The sequence below is a fragment of the Dendrobates tinctorius genome, unplaced genomic scaffold (assembly GCF_039654945.1).
Source record: "Dendrobates tinctorius isolate UK_male_01 unplaced genomic scaffold, ASM3965494v1 ptg000120l, whole genome shotgun sequence".
In the NCBI taxonomy this organism is placed as follows: Eukaryota; Metazoa; Chordata; class Amphibia; order Anura; family Dendrobatidae; genus Dendrobates; species Dendrobates tinctorius.
In genome coordinates, this window is record NW_027361788.1 from 11,022,583 (window position 1) to 11,041,041 (window position 18,459).

Genomic DNA, 18,459 nt, shown 5'->3' on the forward strand with positions numbered 1-18,459 from the left:
AATGTCCCCAATAGGCAGCAAAGGTCCCCATTAGGCAGCACAGGTCCCCAATAGGCAGGTAAAGGTCCCCAATAGGCAGCACAGGTTTCCATTAGGCAGGTAAATGTCCCCATTAGGCAGGTAAATGTCCCCAATAGGCAGGTAAATGTCCCCATTAGGCAGCACAGGTCCCCAATAGGCAGGTAAATGTCCCCATTAGGCAGCACAGGTCCCCAATAGGCAGGTAAATGTCCCCATTAGGCAGCACAGGTCCCCATTAGGCAGCACAGGTCCCCAATAGGCAGGTAAATGTCCCCAATAGGCAGCACAGGTCCCCAATAGGCAGGTAAATGCCCCAAATATGCAGCACAGGTCCCCATTAGGCAGCACAGGTCCCCAATAGGCAGGTAAATGTCCCCAATAGGCAGGTAAATGTCCCCAATAGGCAGCACAGGTCCCCAATAGGCAGCACAGGTCCCCAATAGGCAGGTAAATGTCCCTATTAGGCAGCACATGTCCCCATTAGGCAGGTAAATGACCCCAATAGGACCCGGCGTTAAAAAAAAAAAAAAAAAGTACTCACCTATGTCCCCCGCTGCTCTGAAGAGGCGCCCGCTCATCTCAGTCTTCTTCCTGCACAGGCACACAGGCGGCGTGACGTCATCAGGCCGCGCAGGCGGCGTGATGATAATCACGCCGTCTGTGTGCACTGTGCTCTGCTGCATACGGAGGGCTGCGTAACGCCTTTCCTCGGCGCCTCGTCCCACCCGCGATTACAGGGCCCGCCGGCATTGAACTGCATTGCAGTTCATGAGTTCAATGTCAGCCTGGCGGGGGGCCGGATAAAAGTCCTTGGCGGGCTGCATGTGGCCCGCGGGCCGTAGTTTGAGGACCCATGCCCTAGACGCTTCGTCACAGCCAGAGGACTAACTAAGCCTAAAGACAGAAAGATGAAATCTAAACTGCCCCGAAGCAGATTCCCAAAGGAATAGACAGCCCCCAAACATTTATTGTCGTTGAGACAAGATGAGACACAAACACAGGCAGAGAACAGACTGAGCAAACGGTGGAGCCCAAGCTGTCTAGACAGGACAGGATAGAAAAGATACTGTCTGCAATCACGCACAAATACCTGAAAAAGTCCAACACTACTGATATACAAAAAATCTGAGATCACACGATCTCACCCCCGCTATATCAGCACTCTGGTATAAACTGGCAGCAAAGCAAAAAGATACTAACATAACAGGGGACTGAACAAGCTGCAACATATGAAGCAGGGCCCCGCGCTGCCCGCAGCAGAGAGCACGCTGAACCCTAGCAGCAAAACAGAAAGCAAAAAAAGGCACAACCAGATTAGATGCAAAAGATTAGCAAAAGAATCACTTAGCTGAACCATGCAGATCTGGCAGGGGACAAAAGAGCTCCAAATGCACACTGAGGAAATCACCAGCAACCTCCAAGAGCAGCCAGCTCAATTATATGCTCCCAGCCAATAATCCCAGGTTTCCAATTATCGTCGTCAGGTGGGGAACTTCCATCCACCTGGCCAGCTTCACTACTCTCAGCAACCAACAGAGGGAGCTTCGGCTCAGAACTCTGAGCAAGAGAATTCACAACAAGCGACTGTCTCAGAGAACACAGGAGCGCTCGGCAGAGAGAGTGCTCCTGTGAGTTAGTTAGTCGGGTGAGATAGCCACCAGATGAAAATATGGGTTGAACCATCGTTTTAGATATCTAAAGTGTATGGGGGGGACTTAATAATAAGCGGTCATTATTTTATGACTGGGCAACCCTTGTAATGGTGGTACTCTGGCACTGTTTATGGGGAAATGCTTGTACTGTTTTCTGGGGACACTATGCTAATAAGGGCTCTCTGTGTTTAGAGCACGGTGCCACAGTTGGCTATTTTTGCTCCATTCCTGATCGATATACATAAGAAAAGAATGAATTTATGTAAAGCTTCATAGAATTGTATTTGGTAATGAATGCTTCCATATTTACACCCTAATAATAAGTCTCCGGCACAGCACAGAGTATACTCAGAGACTTCAGGTATGTTTCATTTGCCTTTTTTTCTGCCTTAAATGAATTATTAGATTACCAATACAGAGAGGAATTCCAAGGTCCTTTAAAATAAATAATATTAGTGGGTCATGTCATACAAGTGGGACTACAATTTCAGTGGGGGGATGGCGGCACTGTTGTATTATGCGCTGAGTTTGAAAATTGGCACTCGGGGGAGAAAACCCCTTTCCATCATGGAATTATCCAGGCCTTATTAGTGAGCTGAAAATGCCACATAATTAGAAATACACCACCAAACACCGTTATTGTCAAGAGTGTGCAATTGCATAATGAAGCAATTATTAATGAGCTACTCCAAGGTTGTCATTAATTTAAACTTTTTAAGGATCACAGAGTATGGCGAGGGAAATGTTAGAGCCGAGACGCCGCCGCTGAGATGTGGAAACAGGAGTGAGCTGTTTCTGTTTTATAACTAGCTCCAGGATCTCCGGGGGATTTTCTACAAGGCTTTTGTTTAAGCAAACCTTCTCCGACAGCGGCAAACACTTGATATGTGCACAATCGCAGCTCTGTTTTGTGAATTGCAAATTATCTGTGGTGGAATTTAGACTAAGAGCCGTCTAAGAGCATTGTGTACACGGAATATTCATCATGGAGGGCAATTATCGAGGAGTGCCACAAAAGGGACTTCACCAAATATTTGTGGTTATTTATTTATTTATTTTTATTTATTTTACTCACTTATATAGCGCCATTAATTCCACTTCTACTTTATGATCATAAAGTAATGGCAATGCAATTTCTGGAGGGATTTATTCTATGCGTGTATATCGGATACAGATCTGTGATTATTATTACTGCACAGAATGCACGAAGATCACCTTCCATTTACAACAGCTGGATGTGCGGAAAGAGATAGAAAGGCGGATGGAGGATGAAAGAGATAAGTAGATGTTCAGATAGGAAGATGGATACATAGATAGATAATAGATAGATAATAGATAATATATATATATATATATATATATATATACACATGTGGTCAAAATTGTTGATGCCCCTCGTTTAATGACAGAAAATCCCACAATGGTGACAGAAATAACTTGAATCTGACAAAAGTAATAATAAATCAAAAATCTATGAAAATGAACAAATGAAAGTCAGACATTGCTTTTCCAGCCACGCTTCCACAGAATTTAAAAAAAAATTAAACTCTGAAATAGGCCTGGACAGAAATGATGGTACCCTTAACTTAATATTTTGTTGCACAACCTTTTGAGGCAATCATTGCAATCAAACAATTCCTCAATCTCCCGAGATCTCATTCTGCGCTTGCGCCGCCTCCGGTGCTCATTTTCATGAAGATCAACTCATCAGATTCATTACAGCAATGGAAGTGCGGGGCTCCGGCCTTTCACAAAAAGCCAGCCGAGCCCCCCGCCCCACTGATCATCTGCAAAAGTGCCGCACCAGCCCGGGAGATGAATGTGCGGGGGGCTCTGGGATTTCCACAAATGCTGGCGGAGCCCCGGCACCACCGATCATCTGCCAAACTTACACGCATCAGCCTGGGTTGGATGTGTGGGGGCTTTCACAAAATGGCAGAGCCCCCACACCACCGAACCTGCTGCACCAGCCTGGGATGAGCCAGACCACCGAACACCTCCTGTGACCCCGCTTCACCAGCGCTCCCTATTACACCCCCTACCATCCAGGTAAGCTGAATAATTCGAACTATAAGAATGACCCTCATTTGACGCATTAATTTTTTCTCCCTATTTTTCTTCTGAAAGTTTGGGGTGCTTCTTATGGTCCAGAGCGTCTTATAGTCCGAAAAATATGGTAGATAGATTAATAGATGATAGATATACAGAATAATAGAGACATAGATAAATAATAAATAGGTAGATAGTTAATGGATAGATGATAGATAGGTAGATAGATAGAAAGATAGATAGATAGATAATAGATAGAATTTGAATGTAGTATCAGCCCACTGGTTGTATCCCAACAATCTAGAAAACATAAGAATCCAAAGAAAGCACAGTGCACTCAGTACTTAGTAAAAGGCAAAATAAATATTTTATTAGCCACAGTGAACAAGGGGGGAATGTTACGACTCAACTGGGCCTTGACAGACAGATAGACAGTCAGTAAGTCAGACACATGGATAAATACCGTAGATAGATTAGGTTTGATTTATAATTGGATATGCAGCCAACTAGATAGATAGATGAACAAAGAAACAGATACACAACTAGATTACAAGATAACAAAAGGATAGTTTCTACTCATTTTAAAAATGGAACAATAGATAGAAACCTAAAAAGAGTAATCTAAAGGCCCTTTTACATTTAGCGATGCACCAGCGATCCGACCAGCGATACGACCCGGTCAGGATCGCTGGTGCATCGCTAAATGATCGCTAGTGAGCTTTCATACAGAAAGATCTCACAGCGATGCAGCAGCGACGCAGCGCACGATACTTACCATTCACACACAGCGATCCTGACGTCCTCCCGCCCGCCTCCACGCGTCGCTGGACGTCACAGCAGGAAGTCTCAGCAGGAAGTGCCCGACGAGAAATGGAGCCGGACATTCTCGCGCGATCAGCGATGGACAGCAGGGGAGCCGGTCGTTGGTAAGTATCACACATAGCAATATCGCTAGCAATATCGCTATAACGTCACAAAACCAGTGACGTTTTAGCAATATTGCTAGTGATATCGCTTAGTGTAAAACCCCCTTAATGGTATGTATATATATATACAGTTGTGGCCAAAAGTATTGACACCCCTGCAATTCTGTCAGATAATACTCAGTTTCTTCCTGAAAATTATTGCAAACAAATTCTTCGTTATTATTATCTTCATTTAATTTGTCTTAAATGAAAAAGCACAAAAAGAATTGTTCTAAAGCCAAATTGGATATAATTCCACACCAAACATGAAAAAGAGGGTGGACAAAAGTATTGGCACTGTTCGAAAAATCATGTGATGCTTCTCTAATTTGTGTAATTAACAGCACCTGTAACTTACCTGTGGCACCTAACAGGTGTTGGCAATAACTAAATCACACTTGCAGCCAGTTGACATGGATTAAAGTTGACTCAACCTCTGTCCTGTGTCCTTGTGTGTACCACATTGAGCATGGAGAAAAGAAAGAAGACCAAAGAACTGTCTGAGGACTTGAGAAACCAAATTGTGAGGAAGCATGAGCAATCTCAAGGCTGCAAGTCCATCTCCAAAGACCTGAATGTTCCTGTGTCTACCGTGCGCAGTGTCATTAAGAAGTTTAAAGCCCATGGCACTGTGGCTAACCTCCCTAGATGTGGACGGAAAAGAAAAATTGACAAGAGATTTCAACGCAAGATTGTGTGGATGTTGGATAAAGAACCTCGACTAACATCCAAACAAGTTCAAGCTGCCCTGCAGTCCGAGGGTACAACAGTGTCAACCCGTACTATCCGTCGGCGTCTGAATGAAAAGGGACTGTATGGTAGGAGATCCAGGAAGACCCCACTTCTTACCCCGAGACATAAAAAAGCCAGGCTGCAGTTTGCCAAAACTTACCTGAAAAAGCCTAAAACGTTTTGGAAGAATGTTCTCTGGTCAGATGAGACAAAAGTAGAGCTTTTTGGGCAAAGGCATCAACATAGAGTTTACAGGAGAAAAAAAGAGGCATTCAAAGAAAAAAACACGGTCCCTACAGTCATACATGGCGGAGGTTCCCTGATGTTTTGGGGTTGCTTTGCTGCCTCTGGCACTGGACTGCTTGACCGTGTGCATGGCATTATGAAGTCTGAAGACTACCAACAAATTTTGCAGCATAATGTAGGGCCCAGTGTGAGAAAGCTGGGTCTCCCTCAGAGGTCATAGGTCTTCCAGCAGGACAATGACCCAAAACACACTTCAAACAGCACTAGAAAATGGTTTGAGAGAAAGCACTGGAGACTTCTATGGTGGCCAGCAATGAGTCCAGACCTGAATCCCATAGAACACCTGTGGAGAGATCTAAAAATGGCAGTTTGGAGAAGGCACCCTTCTAATATCAGGGACCTGGAGCAATTTGCCAAAGAAGAATGGTCTAAATTCCAGCAGAGCATTGTAAGAAACTCATTGATGGTTACCGGAAGCGGTTGGTCGCAGTTATTTTGGCTAAATGTTGGGCAACCAAGTATTAGGCTGAGGGTGCCAATACTTTTGTCTGGCCCATTTTCGGAGCTTTGTGTGAAATTATCAATGTTTTGCTTTTTGCTTCATTCTCTTTTGTCTTTTTTCATTTAAGACAAATTAAATGAAGATAATAATACCAAAGAATTTGTGTTTGCAATCATTTTCAGGAAGAAACTGAATATTATAGGACAGAATTGCAGGGGTGTCAATACTTTTGGCCACAACTGTATATATATACACATATATATATATATATATATATATAATATATCACGCTCAATGTGGGTGTGTATGTATGTATATATGTGTGTATGTCCGGGATTGGCATCCGCACCGTCGCAGCTACAGCCACAAAATTTGACACATTCACACGTCTGGACCCTGAGAGCGTCCTAGGCTATGTTGTGAGGCGAAATTTTAACCCCGCGCGTTCCAATTCACCAAACAATTTTGCCCCTATCTATATAATGGGAAAAAAGTGTGTGTGTATCAAGCCTCGCCCCTCATTATGATGTCATAATGGTTGCCATGGTGACGCTGATGTCATCATAGGTTGCAAGGCCCGCTGCTCATTATGATGTCATAATGGTTGACTATGGGATGGAGGATGTGTGATGGGTATATGGGCACTGGACTATGGGATGGAGGATATGTTTGATGGGTATATGGGCACGGGACTATGGGATGGAGGATGTGTAATGGATATATGGGCACTGGACTATGGGATGGAGGATATGTATGATGGGTATATGGGCACGGGACTATGGGATGGCGAATATGTATGATGGGTATATGGGCACGGGACTATGGGATGGAGGATATGTATGATGGGTATATGGGCATGGGACTATGAGATGAAGGCTGTGTGATGGGTATATGGGCACTCGATTATGGGATGGTGAATATATATGATGGGTATATGGGCATGGGACTATGGGATGGAGAATATGTGTGATGGGTATATGGGCTTGGGACTATGGGATGGAGGATGTGTGATGGGTATATGGGCTTGGGACTATGGGATGGAGGATGTGTGATGGGTATATGGGCACTCGACTATGGGATGGAGGATATGTATGATGGGTACAGTATATGGGCACAGGCCTATGGGATCGTGGATATGTATGATGGGTATATGGGCACGGGACTATGGGATGGAGGATAATTATAATTTGCTATAACTAACCACACTTAGTTACTATGCGCGGGCAGCGCCGGGCTGTTCAGCTAGTATACACTATATACAAAGCTCTGGCAAAAATTAAGAGACCACTGCACAGTTTTATAAAAATCAGCTTTTCTACATGTCTGACAGCCATTCCATTCCAGTGTCAGTTGAATTCCAACCAGAGAACACCTCATTCTACTTAATGTGTTTCTGATTAGGTGATCACCTGAAACAAATCTTATTTAACGAAGGAAAGTATAAAAAAAAACCCTGCTGTGGTGTTCACAATCCTCTTGCAACCGTACAAGCCGGATGGCAAAACAAGAGCTAGTAATATCCAAAAAGTAATAGGAATGAAAAACTAACTTTTAACCATGCCAAAGGAGTTGAAAAAAACAGTCTTGAGTGAGGAAAAGAAGGGCTCAATTCTGGCTTTACTAGCAGAGGGATACAGTGAGCGTCATGCTGTCTCCATTCTTAAATTTATAAGATGGCAGGACATTACAACAAGGTCAAGCAGCAGACATTGGGGACAACAAAGCTACAGACCGGTAGAGGGCGAAAACGACTCTCCACTGACCGGGATGACCGTCATCTTATTCGAATGTCACTCAGCAACCACAGGATGACATAAAGTGACCTACAAAAGGAATGGCAGCTGAGGTGAAGTGCACGGCAAGGACAGTTCGTAACAGGCTACTAGAGGCAGGGCTCGAGTCATGTAAAGCTAGAAAAAGACCTTTTATCAATGAGAAGCAAAGGAGAGCTAGCCTGAAGTTTGCCAAAGACCATAAGGATTGGACCATACAGGACTGGAGTAAGGTAATCTTCTCTGATGAGTCTAATTTTCAGCTTTGTCCAACACCTGGTTGTCTAATGGTTAGATGGAGACCTGGAGAGGCGTACAAGCCACAGTGTCTTGCACCCACTGTGAAATTTGGTGGAGGATCAGTGATGATCTGGGTGTTATGGACAGCGGAACGCACCTAATATAAATAGTTGGAGGTGCGCTCGCCACCCGGGGTCCACCGTGCAGTAGGTGACAAGACCGCTGCTGGACAATGGCAGACTACACTTGAGTTAGCGTCACCCGAGGTGCTAGGCGCGGCTCTGTTACAGGCACAGAGACGCCCTAGAGGGAATAAGGCGCAAGCGTCGGACCTGTTAACCTCACAGGCTACTGGTGTGTGGCGTCGCAGCCGCGAACGCCAAGAGATGCTGCTGACTGCAGCGCGGCCTAAACTGAGGCCACTTAAAGTCAGTGCCGGAGAAGCGATCACTGACGGACGCTAATGTATGGTATGGTAGCTCAGTGGCACATAGCTAGCCACTACCTGGCACTGACTAAACCAACACTCTGTCACCATTCATAATATCCGAGGGTAGGGGTTTCAAATAAGTCAGTCACCAGACACATGCATCCATCACCATTCACACATAGCATAATAAGTCTACACTAGCGCATGACTGAGCCGCCATGCGGGCTTTTTATAGCCATGCGCTTCCGGGACCTTCCAAAACTCTGGGAAGGACCAATCAGATCCGACACAGGACCTGAGCATGTGACCTCTGCTCTCCACTGAGAGGTCATCTTGCGGGCATGCCCAGCAGCACGGCGAGAGGACTTAGCCTCTGGAGCGGTTCCCTGCAGCGCAGGTTGCGCTACCATTGCTGCACCAGAGGTGGCAGCAACATCCAGGCTCACAGAGCGAGTCTGAGCAGGACGCCTGGATCGCCAAGATTGCTGAGCAGGTCCCTGAGCGGTGGGAGGGGAATGGGAGAACGCTGGATGTACGGCTCTGGATTCCCGTTGTGCAGACCCAAGAATGTTGTGAGTTCATTTTCCCCTTCACTACTGAGGCCCGAGGAACTCCCTCTTCTGGTAAAGAAAGGTAGTGAGCCTGATTATCAAACACCTGAGTCTGATGATGATGACTGGCTGAGTGGAGTTACTGACTGGATATAAGGCTGCCGACGCCCTTCTGCCCTGCGGGTGATTTCTCTGTGGGATCCTTGGAGACCAGTCTGAATTCCTGCTCCTCTAAAGCTAAGTTTTCTGCTCGGCCTTTTGCATTTGTGCTTAGACTGCTTAGACTTTGTTTTGCTTTGTTTTTCTGAATTTCTGCCATTCCCTGCTGGGGTGTGCTGAATTCCTTTAGCTCTGTCTTCTGAAAATACCTGAGTGCTGATTTAGTTTTTGAAGCCTAGCTGCTTCAGGGTCTTTTTCATATCAGCTTGTTGGCTTATGTCTTTGATAGGGTTTTGGCAGATTGCAGACAGCAACCTTCCTTTCCTGTTCTGTTTAGCTAGCTTGGGCCCCATCGTTTGCTCAGCCTATCTTTCTATCTGTGTGAGTGCTTTTTCATCTTGCTTCACCGTCATTATATGTTGGGGGCTGCCTTTTACTTTGGGGTCTGCTCTGGGGCAGTTTAGATTTCCTTTTCTGTCTTTAGGCTATTTAGCGCTCCAGCTGTGATCGAGGGGTCTAGGGCATCGTAGGAACCCCCCACGGCTACTGCTAGTTGTGTTGATAGGTTCAGGGGTCTGCAATCTGATAGTTGCCAACTTCTCTGGTTTTCTGGACGTAGCTTCTATTTTTGTGTCTGCCTCCTACGGTGACTCAATCATAACAGAATCACCCGCCATACCGCAGATCCTAGGGTACTCAATAGCAGAAAAGAATTGTAAAAAAAAAAAAAAAAGTGTGTATATTTTTTCCTCTATATCTCTGAGGCCGTAGGGGGAATTTTTTTTTCTCTCAATGGAGATAAAGCAATTGTCTGATCGTGTGGAGCAGCTCGCTGCGGAAGTGCGGGGAATTTCCGCCTACCTTGCTCATTCACATGCTGCTGAACCAAAGATTCCTACACCTGATGTATTTTTTGGGGATCGGTCTAAATTTTTGAATTTTAAAAATAATTGTAAATTATTTTTTGCCTTGAAGCCTAACTCGTCAGGGAGCTCCGCGCAGCAGGTTAAAATTGTCATCTCTTTGCTGCGTGGCGATCCCCAGGATTGGGCGTTTTCTTTGAAACCAGATGATCCTATTCTGACTAATGTGAACGCATTTTTTCAGGCCTTGGGGTTGTTGTATGACGAACCTAATGCCATTGATCAGGCTGAAAAGACCCTGCTGGCATTGAACCAGGGTCGTGATTCTGCAGAATTGTACTGTCAAAAATTCCGAAAGTGGGCAGTACTTACTACCTGGAATGATAATGCCTTGGCTGCTCTCTTGCGGAAGGGGTTGTCAGAAGCCGTAAAAGATACTATGGTGGGATTTCCTGTTCCCTCTGGTCTTGACGACTCTATGTCATTAGCCATTCAGGTTGATCGGCGTTTGCGCAAACGCAAAGCTGCACGAGAGGTGTTGCCACCTGTTGAACAAATGTCTGAACCTATACAATGTGATAGAGTTTTTTCCAGAGAGCAGCGTCAGGAGTTCAGAAGGCGTAATAAGTTGTGTTTTTTCTGTGGAGATGCCTCGCATGTTATTTCTGTCTGTCCTAAACGAGAGAAACGCTTTGCACACACGTTTTCTGTTGGTGGTGTTCAACCTAAGTTTCTTCTGGCTATTACTCTGATCTGCTCCCTGTCCACATTTTCCTCCAAGGCTTTTGTGGATTCGGGAGCAGCCCTAAACCTAATGGATTTGGATTTTGCTAAACGTTGTGGATTTCCGATGACACCTCTGCAGACGCCTATCCCTTTGAGGGGGATTGATGCTACTACTTTGGCTAAAAATAAACCTCAGTTTTGGACCCAGGTGGTAATGCGGGTCGCCCCAGACCATCAAGAAAATTGCAGATTTTTGGTGTTGCATAATCTGCATGATACTATTGTTCTGGGGTTTCCCTGGTTACAAATTCATAATCCAGTTTTGGATTGGAAATCTGTGTCTGTGGTGAGTTGGGGTTGTCGGTGTACCTTTAGTGAGGCTCCGGTGTTTTCCACCTCTCCTCAGTCGCATGTTCAGGCAAAGGATGTAGCAGTGCTGAAAGGTTGACACAGGAAGAAGGCAGAGACACAGCTGAATGTAGTTCCAAAGCTTTACTCACGTTTCTGGCATACACAGGTGCCCGCTTCAGCGCCGTGTCCTCCAGGTGAGGGGCTCAGCCAACTCCCAGGCAGATGAAGTACTTCCTTCCGTATGTGCCTTTACTGGACGTCTCCTTACCAGCGCTAATCTGAAGTACTTGCAGTTATGAATTACACTCAAGTTCCTCTCTTGCTCTTACTTAGAACTCAATTCGCATGACAGGTAGCTGTAGCCTACTTCAGGGACTCCTTACAATCATGTCCCGGCTCACATACGTTGCTACTGTGTCGTAGAGTCTTAGTTGGGAATAAAGCGGTTGCAACTTCTATTCCTCCGGTTTCTGTAGGACCATTAGTATCCACACAGCCTCGGATACCGGCGCCCGGCCTTTATGCTTAAACTTAGGGAAGGGCTCTGCTCTAGCCCCAGTCCCTAGTTCTCCTCCACACGTCCCGTCCTTTCCTCTCTATTCTTCTGAAGAACTGATCCTTCTGTTCCTTTCCTTCCCAGCAGCTCCGGCTCACAGAAGACTGCTGCATCAACGTCCTCTCTCTGCTTCCCCCTCTGGGGAACTGATCCTGACTTCCTATCAGTTCTCCCGCTCTCTAGTGCAAAACTAAGCTCCATCCACCTCCCAGCACCCTTCATGAGCCAAGCAGGGGTCATAGAGGGTGCCCTGCTGTTCTAAAGTTTCCGTGCTGGGTGCAGGTGCTGGAGTCTGGTCAAGTGTCTCCATCTTACCTGGGTATTGCGATACCACACATCAGGAGGAGGTGCAGTACCTCTGTGGCGACTGAACCCTCAGGGGTGCCACAGATGCTTCAGCAAGGCTGGAATTGGGCAGGTTCATCTTTGCGAAGGACGTATGAATCAAGCAGCATACAAGGTTATCCTGGAAAAAAACAGTTGATTCCTTCTGCTCAGGCAATGTTCCCCAACTCTGAGGACTGTTTTTTCCAACCGGACAATGCGCCATGCCACACAACTAGGTCAATGTGTGGATGAAGAACCACCACTTCATATTCCTGTTATGGCCTGCCCAATCTCCCCCATTGAAAACCTCTGGAATGTAATCAAGAGGAAGATGAATTGTCACAAGCCATCAAACAAAGAAGAACTGCTTTCATTTTTGTACCAAAAGTGGCGTAAGGTCACCCAAAAGCAGTGTGAAAGACTGGTGGGAAGCATGCCAAGACTCATGAAAGCTGTGATTAAAAATAATGGTTATTCAGCAAAATATTGATTTCGGAACTCTTCCTGAGTTAAAACATTAGTATTGTTGATTCTAAATGATTATGAACTTGTTTTCTTAGCATTATTTGAGGTCTGCAAGCACTGCATTTTTTTTACCATTTCTCATTTTCTGAAAATAAAATCAAAATTTAGTGCTTGGAAATTCGAAGACATGTTGTCAGTAGTTTATAGAACAAAAGAGCAATTTAAATTTTACTCTAAAATATACCTATAAAGAGAAACATTGGACATACTGAAAATTTTGCAGTGGGTCCTTAATTTTTGCCAGAGCTATATATATACAGGGCCGGCGTCAGCACCTGGCATACCCGGGCAAGTGCCAGGGCCCTGGCAAGACGGGGAGGCCCACTCGGCCCCTGAACAAGTTTTTTTTTATTATTTATAAGTCCAGGGTTGGTCCCCCACCCTTTGCCCTCTGCCCTCCGCAAAACATCTTACTCACCACTATCTTTTTTCCTGTAATAGCGCACGGTCCACCTGTTACCACTCATTAAGCTCATGAATATGGACACCACCCTACTTCCATAGGCGTGGCGCCCATATTCATGACCTTAATGGGCGGTACCACATGACCGTGCGCTCTCACAGGAAAAAGTTACCAGAGCCTGGACTCAGGTGAGCGGTGTTGAGAATGAGCGGCGGCAGGGCCAGGGGGAGAATGAGCAGGGGGCCCGGGGGGAATGAGCCCAGCCCCCGGGGGAGATGAGAGTGAGCCGGGCGGGAAATGAGCCCAGCGGGGGAGATGAGAGTGAGCTGGGGGGAAATGAGCCCAGCGGGGGGAGATAAGAGTGAGCGTGGAGGTAAATGAGCCCAGCGGGGGAAATGAGAGTGAACCGGGGGGATGAGCCCAGCGGGGGAGATGAGTGAGTGGGGGGGAAATGAGCCCAGCGGAGATGAGAATGAGCCCAGCGGGGAGATGAACCCATTATTCTCTATGGGGCATTATATGGGGCCCATTCTATATCTATGGAGCATTATAAGATGCCCATTGTCCTATTTGGAGCATTATATGGGGCCCATTATCCAGTATGGAACATTATATGGGGCCCATTATCCTGTTTGGAGCATTACATGGTGTCCATTATTCTGTGTGGAGCATTATATGGGGCCCATTATTCTGTATGATGCATTATACAGTTGTGGCCAAAAGTATTGACACCCCTGCAATTCTGTCAGATAATACTCAGTTTCTTCCTGAAAATGATTGCAAACACAAATTCTTTGGTATTATTATCTTCATTTAATTTGTCTTAAATGAAAAAACACAAAAGAGAATGAAGCAAAAAGCAAAACATTGATCATTTCACACAAAACTCCAAAAATGGGCCAGACAAAAGTATTGGCACCCTCAGCCTAATACTTGGTTGCACAACCTTTAGCCAAAATAACTGCGACCAACCGCTTCCGGTAACTATCAATTAGTTTCTTACAATGCTCTGCTGGAATTTTAGACCATTCTTCTTTGGCAAACTGCTTCAGGTCCCTGATATTTGAAGGGTGCCTTCTCCAAACTGCCATTTTTAGATCTCTCCACAGGTGTTCTATGGGATTCAGGTCTGGACTCATTGCTGGCCACCTTAGAAGTCTCCAGTGCTTTCTCTCAAACTATTTTCTAGTGCTTTTAGAAGTGTGTTTTGGGTCATTGTCCTGCTGGAAGACCCATGACCTCTGAGGGAGACCCAGCCTTCTCACACTGGGCCCAACATTATGCTGCAAAATTTGTTGGTAGTCTTCAGACTTCATAATGCCATGCACACGGTCAAGCAGTCCAGTGCCAGAGGCAGCAAAGCAACCCCAAAACATCAGGGAACCTCCGCCATGTTTGACTGTAGGGACCGTGTTTTTTTCTTTCAATGCCTCTTTTTTTCTCCTGTAAACTCTATGTTGATGCCTTTGCCCAAAAAGCTCTACTTTTGTCTCATCTGACCAGAGAACATTCTTCCAAAACGTTTTAGGCTTTTTCAGGTAAGTTTTGGCAAACTCCAGCCTGGCTTTTTTATGTCTCGGGGTAAGAAGTGGGATCTTCCTGGGTCTCCTACCATACAGTCCCTTTTCATTCAGACGCCGACGGATAGTACGGGTTGACACTGTTGTACCCTCAGACTGCAGGGCAGCTTGAACTTGTTTGGATGTTAGTCAAGGTTCTTTATCCAACATCCGCACAATCTTGCGTTGAAATCTCTTGTCAATTTTTCTTTTCCGTCCACATCTAGGGAGGTTAGCCACAGTGCCATGGGCTTTAAACTTCTTGATGACAGTGCGCATGGTAGACACAGGAACATTCAGGTCTTTGGAGATGGACTTGTAGCCTTGAGATTGCTCATGCTTCCTCACAATTTGGTTTCTCAAGTCCTCAGACAGTTCTTTGGTCTTCTTTCTTTTCTCCATGCTCAATGTTGTACACACAAGGACACAGGACAGAGGTTGAGTCAACTTTAATCCATGTCAACTGGCTGCAAGTGTGATTTCGTTATTGCCAACACCTGTTAGGTGCCACAAGTAAGTTACAGGTGCTGTTAATTACACAAATTAGAGAAGCATCACATGATTTTTCGAACAGTGCCAATACTTTTGTCCACCCTCTTTTTTATGTTTGGTGTGGAATTATATCCAATTTGGCTTTAGGACAATTCTTTTTGTGTTTTTTCATTTAAGACAAATTAAATGAAGATAATAATGCCAAAGAATTTGTGTTTGCAATCATTTTCAGGAAGAAACTGAGTATTATATGACAGAATTGCAGGGGTGTCAATACTTTTGGCCACAACTGTATGATGTCCATTATTCTGTATGGTGTATTATATGGGGCCCATTATCCTGTATGGAGCATTATATGGGGCCCATTATTCTGTTTGGAGCATTATATTGGGTCCATTATCCTGTATTTAACATTATATGGGGCGCATTGTCCTGTTTGGAGCATTATCCAGTATGGAGCATTATATGGGGCCCATTATCCTGTTTGGAGCATTACATGGTGTCCATTATTCTGTATGGAGCATTATATGGGGCCCATTATTCTATATAATGCATTACATGATGTCCAATATTCTGCATGGCGTATTATATGGGGCCAATTCTGTATGGAGCAATATATGGGGCCCATTCTGTATGAAGTATTATAAGTTGTCCATTATTCTGTATGGAGCATTATATGGGGGCTCAATATTCTGTATGGATCATTATATGGGGGCTCATTATTCTGTATGAAGCAATATTTGGGGCTCATTATATTGTATGGAGCATTATATGAGGCCCATTATTCTGTATGAAGCAATATATGGGGCCCAATAAACTGTATGGAAGACTATGTGATGCCCAGAATACTGTATGGAGTTCTATACTGTCCGGTCTTAAATGAAAACTTTTGAATCCCCACTAGGGCACGCATTGTGCTCTGCGAGGATGTGCTAATTTCTGAGCTATTGTAGAATTTACAATAGAGATCACTCATGTAATGTAAGAAGTAAGTGATATCTTTGGCATTGCACTATACCTATATTTCTTTGCCGAATCTGTGCATCATGAATTGTGGTACATGTTACAGGGGCCCACTGAGACATTTTCGCCCGGGGCCCACAAAAACCTGGAGCCGGCCCTGTATACTATATATATATATATATATATATATATACAGCTCTGGCAAAAATTAAGAGACCACTTTCAAATGTTCAGCTTGTCTGATTTTTTTGAGTAAAATGTAAATTGTTCTTTTAGTCTACAAACTTCTGACAACATGTCTCCGAATTTCCAGAGAAATGGTCAAAATTAAAAAAAAAACCCAGGGCTTTCAGACCTCAAATAATGCTAAGAAAACAAGTTCATAATAATTTATAAACAATGATACTAATGTTTTAACTCAGGAAGAGTTCAAAAATCAATATTTTGTGGAATAACCATGATTTTTAAAAACAGCTTTCATGCGTCTTGGCATGCTTGCCACCAGTCTTTCACACTGATTCTGGCGCAAAAATTTAAGCAGTTCTTCTTTGTTTGATGGCTTGTGGCTATCCATCATCATCTTGATTACATTCCAGAGGTTTTCAATGGGGTTCAGGTCTAGAGAATGGGCTGCCCATGGCAGGGTTTTGATGTGGTGATCTCTTAATTTTTGCCAGAGCTGTATATATACACTCACTGGCCACTTTATTAGGTACACCATGCTAGTAACGGGTTGGACCCCCTTTTGCCTTCAGAACTGCCTCAATTCTTCGTGGCAGAGATTCAACAAGGTGCTGGAAGCATTCCTCAGAGATTTTGGACCATATTGACATGATGGCATCACACAGTTGGCGCAGATTTGTCGGCTGCACATCCCTGATGCGAATCTCCCGTTCCACCACATCCCAAAGATGCTCTATTGGATTGAGATCTGGTGACTGAGGAGGCCATTTGAGTACAGTGAACTCATTGTCATGTTCAAGAAACCAATCTGAGATGATTCGAGCTTTATGACATGGCGCATTATCCTGCTGAAAGTAGCCATCAGATGTTGGGTACATTGTGGTCATAAAGGGATGGACATGGTCAGCAACAATACTCAGGTAGGCTGTGGCGTTGCAACGATGCTCAATTGGTACCAAGGGGCCCAAAGAGTGCCAAGAAAAAATTCCCCACACCATGACACCACCACCACCAGCCTGAACCGTTGATACAAGGCAGGATGGATCCATGCTTTCATGTTGTTTACGCCAAATTCTGACCCTACCATCCGAATGTCGCAGCAGAAATCGAGACTCATCAGACCAGGCAACGTTTTTCCAATCTTCTACTGTCCAATTTCGATGAGCTTGTGCAAATTGTAGCCTCAGTTTCCTGTTCTTAGCTGAGAGGAGTGGTACCCGGTGTGGTCTTCTGCTGCTGTAGCCCATCTGCCTCAAAGTTCGACGCACTGTGCGTTCAGAGATGCTCTTCTGCCTACCTTGGTTGTAACGGGTGGCAATTTGAGTCACTGTTGCCTTTCTATCAGCTCGAACCAGTCTGCCCATTCTCCTCTGACCTCTGGCATCAACAAGGCATTTCCGGCCACAGAACTGCCGCTCACTGGATTTTTTTTCTTTTTCGGACCATTCTCTGTAAACCCTAGAGATGGTTGTGCGTGAAAATCCCAGTAGATCAGCAGTTTCTGAAATACTCAGACCAGCCCTTCTGGCACCAACAATCATGCCACGTTCAAAGGCACTCAAATCACCTTTCTTCCCCATACTGATGCTCGGTTTGAACTGCAGGAGATTGTCTTGACCATGTCTACATGCCTAAATGCACTGAGTTGCCGCCATGTGATTGGCTGATTAGAAATTAAGTCTTAACACACAGTTGGACAGGTGTACCTAATAAAGTGGCCAGTGAGTGTATATAACCTCTTTATCACCAACAAACTCTCCTTCCTTGCCATCACTGAAACCTGGCTCACTCCCTCTGACACAGCCTCTCCAGCTGCGCTTTCCTATGGCGGATTCCATCTCTCTCACACCCCTCGCCCCAGCAACAAAAGTGGTGGAGGAGTTGGCTTGCTCCTCTCCGATAACTGCTCCTTTACCCCAATTCCTTTGCCACCCTCCGCTACTCTTCCCTCATTCGAGGTGCACTCCGTCCGCATCTATTCCCCCTCCAACCTCCAACTTGCTGTCAACTACCACCCTCCAGAACTATCCATCTCCACCTTTCTCGACCACTTCACCACCTGGCTACTCCATTTCCTTTCTGCTGACATCCCCACCATTATCATGGGCGACTTCAACATCCTCATTGACACTTCCACCCATGCTGCCTCTAAACTTCTATCGCTCACGGCTTCCCTTGGCCTCACTCAATGG